The 8,148-nt window shown below is 45.0% G+C and overlaps 1 long non-coding RNA gene across 1 annotated transcript; it reads left to right on the forward strand.

Moving 5' to 3' along the window:
• Positions 1-4,316: 4,316 nt before the first annotated feature.
• Positions 4,317-7,671, forward strand: LOC122685183. Its single transcript, XR_006338304.1, has 3 exons — positions 4,317-4,701; positions 5,184-5,365; positions 7,557-7,671. It is a non-coding gene; the product is annotated as an uncharacterized LOC122685183 (long non-coding RNA).
• The last annotated feature ends 477 nt before the right edge of the window (positions 7,672-8,148 follow it).

Raw genomic sequence — 8,148 nt, forward strand, 5'->3', positions numbered from 1 at the left:
GTGATCTCTACAAGAGCCGTTTCAGTGGAACAATTGGAGAGAAAAACCCTACTCCAAGCAGGCTTGAAATTCCAAATGGTAGTTATAACAGTGCAGTATTGGGACCAGAGCAGACAAGGAGGCCAATGACTCAGAGTTGGAATCCAGAAACAATCCCACACGTGTGGATAGACTCACACACTTAATATATGTGACAGTTTGGCACTGCAGACAATGGGGGAAAGGAAGGCATTTTCAAAATAGGGTGCTGGGACAATAGGAAATCCATTTGGTTAAAAAAAAAAAAGATGCAAGGCTTCTGTCTCATGCTTTGTACAATAATTAATTCCAGGTTGCATGTAAGTCTAAAATTGAAAGGGAAAACAATGAATGCTTTTGAAATATAGGAGAATATATTCATGACCTTAGGGTAGGATACAATAAGCATGTCTAAAAAGGAAAGAAAATTGAGAAACTGAATTATATCCAAATAAAGGACTTCTGTTCAAAGACACAATAAAGAAATGAAGCAGCAAGCCCCATAGTGGGAGAGATATTTGCCACACATGTATTTGACAAAGGACTTGCATTCATATTAAATAAAAAATGCTGACAAAACTGGTAAGAAAAAAAGGCAGATAACTCAATAGGAAAATGGGCAATAGGCTTAAAAAGACACTTTGTGTCACAGACTGGGTTCTTCAGAAGCAGACCATGAGAAAGAGTTTGTGGTATGAGATGTTTATTAAGAATCAAGATGCTTATTGTGAACAAAAGGGAGAAGAAGCAGGTCTGGGAGGAGAAAGGAGCTGAACTTCGAGGCAGGCCCAGCAAAGTCCAGGCTAATCCAGTGGAGGTTGCTCATTGGCGTGTCCTGGGTCCCGTGTCAGGCTGATGCAGCTGTGACTTGCTCAGTCAGAGTGTGAGCTTCCCAGGAAAAGCATGACCTCTGACAAGGTGGTTCTCTGCTGTTGCGGCTGACCCTGAAGAAGCCGCTGGCTGGAGGCTGTCTGGGGACCACACTCCTTGCCGCTGGGCAGTAAGTCCTTCCTGAAGAAGGAGCTGAGTGCCATGTCTCCATATCTACTACAGTTCACAAAACACTGTATCCTAAAGTCCAAAAAGACACACAAAAATATGCTCAAACCCTTTAGCCATCAGGGAATGAAAATAAAAACTACAGTGTGATATCACTACAGACTCACAAGAATGGCAGAAGTTGAAGAGATTGACAATGCCAAGTGATATTGAGGACAACCAGAAATCTCATCTACTCCTGGTAGGCTTGCAACTTTGTAGATTACTATATAAAACAGTTTGCCATTTGTTATTAAACTTGATGGGGCTTCTCAGGTGGCTCAGTGGTAAAGAATCCACCTACCAATTCAGGAGATGCAGGAGACGCTGGTTCAGTCCCTGAGTGGTGAAGATCCCCTGGAGGAGGAAATGGCAACCCACTCTGGTATTCTTGTCTGGGAAATCCCATGGACAGAGGTGCCTGGCGGGCTACAGTCCACAGCGTCGCAAAGAGTGGGACACAACTGAATGATTGGGCATACCCCACTTCCCTCCACACACACTAAACTTGACATGCATAGTCAGTGACCTAGAAATTACACCTTTAGGAATTTATCCAGCAGAAATGCATGCACATATGCACCAGTAGGCATGTACAAGAATGTTCACAGAGGCCATATTCAGAACAGTCCCAAATTAGAAGTAACCTAAATATTGATTGATAATAGAATGGATAAATCAAATTTTCTATGTTTAGACAAAGGTTGAGGTGGGCAGCCTCCAAGATGACCCCCAGTGATGCCTGCTTCCTGGTGCTCACACCCTTGGTGGTCCCCTCCCAGACTGGACCAGGATGATCTGTGTGATCAACAGCTTACAGGAGCAGTGTGTCGCTTCTGAGATTAGGTCACACAAAACAGTGCCGCTTCCATCTTGGGAGCGCCTTCAATCAGTTCTTTTTTTCTCTTGGACTGTTTGCTCTGGGGAATCTATGTCATGAGCAGCCCTATGGAGAGGCCCATGTGGCAACACTCTTGTCAACAGACATGTTAGTGAAAGTGGAAGAGGATCTTCCAAGTCAGACTAAGTCTTCAGTGATTATAATCTCAGGCGACAGCTTAACTGCAGCTACACGAGACACCCAAAGCCAGAATACCCAGGTAAGCCACAAATGATCCCTGACTTTCAGGACATAGGTGATATAATTAATGCTAGTTTCAACCCACTAAATCTTGGGGTAATTTGTTACACAGCAATAGATAACTAGTACAATGGGGTTTTATAAAGTAATGAAAATAAATGAAATGCAGTCACATTTGTCAACATGGGTGAATTTTACTAACATGATATTGCATGAAAAGAGCCAGGATCAGAATCCATTTTTAAAATTATCCTACTGTTAAAGTTAAAAAACCAGGTAAAACTACAGTGTTGAGGGATGCATGCCTAAAAGGCAAAACAATAAAATAAATCAAGCAAGTGTTGGTCATAAAAGTCAGGGTGGTGGCTACCTTTGGGGGCAGACAGGGAAGTGGGAGGGGGCCTGAGGAAGGCTTCGGTGCTATTTTAGCAAAGGTGTTTGCTTCAAATAAATCATTAAGCAGTATGGTTCTATTTTTGCCTCCCCCCCCCACCTTTTGTATATGTGTTGTATTTCACGATAAAAAAGGCAAACAGAGAATGGGAGGAGAGAACTGGAGAAAGAGTGCTAACAACTCTTTAGAGGAATATTGTTACAAAAAGACCAAAGGGGAAAAAAAAAGACCAAAGAGAGTAGTGGCTGGAAGAGAAATGAAATAACAATGTGTTTTACGCAGAAGGAAATCATCTACTAGAGCAAAAACTTAAAAGACAAGAGAGGGGAATTGCTGAAGCCAGGTTCTGCAGTAGGCAAGAGGGATGAGCTGGACTGAGTCTGGACTGAGCTGGGTGCCAGCCAGATATAGACGTCTTTATATCTATGTATCTGAGAGAGAGAGGGAGACAGACAGGCATTTTAAGGAATTGGCTCAAACAAGTACAGGCTCAGTTCAGTCAGTTCAATTCAGTCGCTCAGTCATGTCCTACTCTTTGCAACCCCATGGACAGCAGCAGCATGCCAGGCCTCCCTGTCCATCACCAACTCCCAGAGTATACTCAAACTCATGTCCATTGAGTCAATGATGCCATCCAACCATCTCATCCTCTGTACAGGCTGGGCAGGCCCAAAATCACTAGGGTGGCTGCTGGCAGCCTTAGAGACCAGGGAAGGGTTGATGCAGTCGAGTCCAAAGGCAGTGTGGAGGCAGGATTCCCACCTTCCTTGGGGGAAGTCAATCTTTTCCCTTTTGATCTCTTCAACAGATTGGATGAGACCCACTCACATTATGGAGGATAATCTACCTTACTCAGACTCTACTGATCAAACTGGCAATCCTCATTTAAAAACTACCTTTACTGCAACATCCAGACCCGTGTTTGAAATATAAGAGTCCTTTGGCCCAGCCAAATTGACACATAAAATTACCACTCACTGTGAAGACTTTGACAGTATTTGTCAACTAACTTGCTTGGGGTGGAGAAGGAGGGAGACAGTCAGTCAGCTGCTAGGACCCCTTGCCTTCAGTTTTCACTAGAACGTCTGCCTCCTGATTTCTCTGTCCGCTTAGAGAACATGCACACAGCACTGTGGGAAGTGGAGAGGATGGAATCATTGTGAGAATTAGGTAAAACAAGGCCCAAGACCTTGATCTTTTTGCGTTTGCAGCAAGAGCCTGAGGATATTATTAATTCTGAGTGAGCAAGATGTCCACTTACATCTTTCTTACACTTTGGCAAGTCTTGTATTTGAAAAGATGGGTTCCTCATCACATTTAACTCAAGTTATTTCAAGTGGTGGGGCTAGCTGAGCATTAAGCTAATACCTGCAGAAGTCACGAGCAAAAGTGCTCTCAGAAGTAGTGAGGTTGTTCCTGGGGACTTTTGACCAGGAGCTCAGTTATTCCCTTGCATCTGAAGACCCTGAAAGAGGTGCCTTCGGTTGAAAGGCTCCCTTTCTTCTGCCCTGTCCCGTGAAGCCCTGGCTGCCCCAGGACTCTCCCCCTTCAAGGCAGGCGCTCAGAGCTGGTGCTCCGATTCAGGCGGGAACGGACTCAGAGTGTGCCGCGTGTCCAGCTGCGGCCGCCAGGGGGCGCGAGGAGGCCGAGGAGGAGCCGGGACATCCGGGGCCCCTTCCCCGAGCCCGCGGCCCGAACCTCTGTGGCGGGAACGCCGCTACGGTCCGGCAGCTCCGCCGGCGCCTCACGGCCGCAGGGCAGGGCCCCGCCACGCCCGAGGTCCGGGCGGCCCGGCGGCCCGACCACGACCCCGCTTCCCACTCCCCGGACCGAGTTGCTTCTCCTCGGGCCTCTGGAGGCAAAAGGGAGTCACTGTCGCTTTGATTGTTGGTCTCTCGGATGGTGAGGGCTGGCGCCCTGCCCCGGGCGGTCTGCCCCGCTCCCCGCTGTCCCCAGGACCCAGCCCCTGACCCCTACCCCGAGGGCCGACAGCTTCCTACGGTCATCGCCTCGGAGGAGGGACCCAGTGAATTTTGGGGTCTCTTGCTAGAGCAGGGTTAAAATACAGCCATCCCCCGGGATAAATTCGTTCCTTCGGAGCTGTCAGGGGCCTGGCTTTGGGGCCAGGAACAGGGTTGGCAGACTTAGCACGCACACAAAAGAATGCCAGGTAAATTTGAATTTCTCATAGACAACAGATTATTTCTTTAGGGTGTGTGTCTCGTGCAATATTTGGTACACACTTATACTGAAATGCATTTAACTATATATTTTTATACTACATGTTTAGGAAAATATGCTAAATACATTACATAATATGTATAAACATTATTAATAAATATACATGTATCAGGAATATACATTTGGTATACTAAATGTATATGTGTGTATGTGGGTGTGTTTCTTGTTTCTCTGAAATTTGAATTTGACTGAATGTCCTATAATTTTTCTGGTAACTAGCCAAGAATTAATTTATGTGGAGGGAGGAAGGGAAAGGTGTGTGAAGAATGGAAGAATGTGTGAAGCTCTCAGCACTAGAGATACTCATTTCTGTTCTTTTGAGTGTCTTATCTGTATATTTTAAACTCCACTTGTAAAAACCTGGATAGTTTTTTTCTTTTTTTAATACAATTTCTCTCTGTTTTGTTTCAGGTAAACTCAAGTACAGTTTTGTCTGTGACTTTTCTCCCAAGCCATCAGCTTTCTTAACAGATTTTAAAAAGAAACAACCGATCACTTAGATCATGGAATTCAGCTAAAGCTGCTGCCCTTTATGTCTGTGGAACCTTTCCTTTCAAGAAGCTTAATGTTTTTATATTGTTGTTGTTCAGTTGGTAAGTGGTGTCTGACTCTGCGACCCCATGAACTGCAGTGCGCCAGGCTTCCCTGTCTTTTACTATCTCCCTGAGTTTGCTTAAACTCATGTCCACTGAGTCAGTGATGCTATCCAACCATCTCATCCTCTGTCGTCCCCTTTTCCTCTTGCCCTCAATCTTTCCCAACATCAGGATGTTTTCCAGTGAGTCAGCTCTTTGCATCAGGTGGACAAAGTAAACTTATTTTAATAGGCAAATTTGTGCTTTGTAATTTTGGCAGAGAGGTTTACTTTCTGACTGGAGACCAGGCTGAATAGGAACTGTTGGGTGGGGCAGAAATATGGAATTCATGATACCACCTGTACACCACCTTGTACAAAGCCTGGTGGAAGCCTCCTGGAGACCTCACTTCTGGGTAACCATTTTACAACCACTATCCTATAGGACACACACACATGCACAGTCTGTGTCTGTTACGTTTAGATTTTGGGTCAAAGGACTCAATCCCCTATGAGGGACCAGATCCCTTATGAAATTCCTAGTAACACTGCTTGGCCCTTGTTGAGCTTATTTCCCTCACTCCGCTGTGGAATCCAGTCCAAAATAGGACTGACTTGGATCTAGATATGCTCTCCTTGGTCCTGACCTGCTTAGTCTGGAAGGAGAGGAAGTCAAGTGTATTTGTTTCCCAGGGTTGCTGTAACAAAGTACCACAAACTGAGTGGCTTCAACAACAGAAATGTATTGTCTCTGTTCTGGAGACTCGATTTTTGAAATCAAGCTGTCAGCAAAGTTGGTTCCTTCTGAGAGCTGTGAGGAAAGGATCACTCCAGGGTCTGTCCTTGGCTCGTAAATGGCATCTTTCCTTGGTGTCTCTTCACACTGTCTCCCCTCTATACACGTCTGTCTGTGTCCAAAGTTTTTTTTTTTTTTCCATTTATTTTTATTAGTTGGAGGCTAATTACTTTACAATATTGTAGTGGTTTTTGTCACACATTGACACGAATCAGCCATGGATTTTTACATGTATTCCCCATCCAGATCCCCCCTCCCACCTCCCTCTCCACCCGATCCCTCTGGGTCTTCCCAGTGCACCAGCCCTAAGCATCTGTCTCATGCATCCAACCTGGGCTGGTGATCTGTTTCACCCTAGATAATATACATGTTTCGATGCTGTTCTCTCGAAATATCCCACCCTCACCTTCTCCCACAGAGTCTAAAAGTCTGTTCTGTACATCTGTGTCTCTTTTTCTGTTTTGCTTATAGGGTTATCGTTACCATCTTTCTAAATTCCATATATATGTGTTAGTATACTGTATTGGTCTTTATCTTTCTGGCTTACTTCACTCTGTATAATGGGCTCCAGTTTCATCCATCTCATTAGAACTGATTCAAATGAATTCTTTTTAATGGCTGAGTAATATTCCATGGTGTATATGTACCACTGTCTGTGTCCAAAGTTTTTATAGGGATGCCAGTCCATATTGAATTAGAACCCACCCTAATGATGTCACTTTACCCTGATACCTCTATAAAGACCCTATCTCAAATAAGGTCATGTTCTGAGGAACTGGGGGCTAGGATTTCAATATATTTTGTTGTGAGGGACATGGTTCAACCTGTGTGTGTGTGTTAGTCATTCAGTCATGTCTGACTCTTTTTGACCCCATGGGCTGTAGCCCACCAGGCTTCTCTGTCCATGGAATTCTCCAGATAAGAATACTGGAGTAAAAAAAAAAAAAAAAAAAGAATACTGGAGTGAGTAGCCATTCTCTTCTCCAGAGGATCTTCCTGACCCAAGGATCAAACCCGGGTCTCCTGCTGCAGGCAGATTCTTTACCATCTGAGCCACCAGGGAAGCCTCAATTCAACCCATAACACCAAGAAAACCCTGATGAATGAAAGTGCAATTCATTGGTACCTGAAAGATGACTCTGGGGTAGGGGGTCCCATCTATACCTCGATAGCCAGAGTTTTGGCTGCCAGGCTGGAGCTCTGATCAGGAAGCTCCCAGAACCCAGGAAGTGCTGACTTCCTGGGAGAGCCCACTGTTCCCCTCAGATGCTTAAACTTGGTTGGAGAAACCAGCTGAGCTCCTGGCAGGAGAGACGCTTTCCTCTCCACAGTGAGTGTGGTGGAGATGCTCGATCCAGGGAGGGGGTCCTTGTCTTCCCCAGGGCAGAGGCCCACTTGTCTTCTCTCATTGCAGATGGAAACGGGACCCTGAGCAGAGCATCCTCCATGGATTTGTCAATGTGACACCCAAGTTCACTGAGGTGCTGGGAATTGGTCCAAGAAAGAAAAACCAGGGCAGGCATTCAGAGGATTGGAGGTAAAAATTTAATAATGTGTGGTAAATGTTTATCATAATTTGGGTCTCATAAAACCCTGCCTCCCTGGACTGTATCTTCTTACTTTGATGACAGACTCTAATGCAGTGCTGTGTTCTGTTACACAGTTGAAATCTGAAGACTCAAAACAATGCTTTGCCTAATTCTTTCTGAGTATAGTCACTATAGAGTTTCAAACTCAGACTTCGGTCACCTTATTGTTCCATAAGCTTTTAATATTCTAATTAGTAACAGGAAATCTTTCAGGTCAGTGAGAGAATCCCAGTTCCTCCACTGGTTTTTGGAGACAAAAAGAATCCAGTTAATCATTCTGTAGTTTCCAGAGAACTATTACCTGTCCAGTAACTGCTAAGTCCAGAGTGAAAACAGGCTAATAGCACATGAGGTCTCCCAGCATTATTGGTCCCCCTGGGAGTGTCTCCAGGCCCCACCAATGCTAACGTGGTAGTC

This window comes from Cervus elaphus, chromosome 28 (genome assembly GCF_910594005.1).
Source record: "Cervus elaphus chromosome 28, mCerEla1.1, whole genome shotgun sequence".
NCBI lineage: Eukaryota > Metazoa > Chordata > Mammalia > Artiodactyla > Cervidae > Cervus > Cervus elaphus.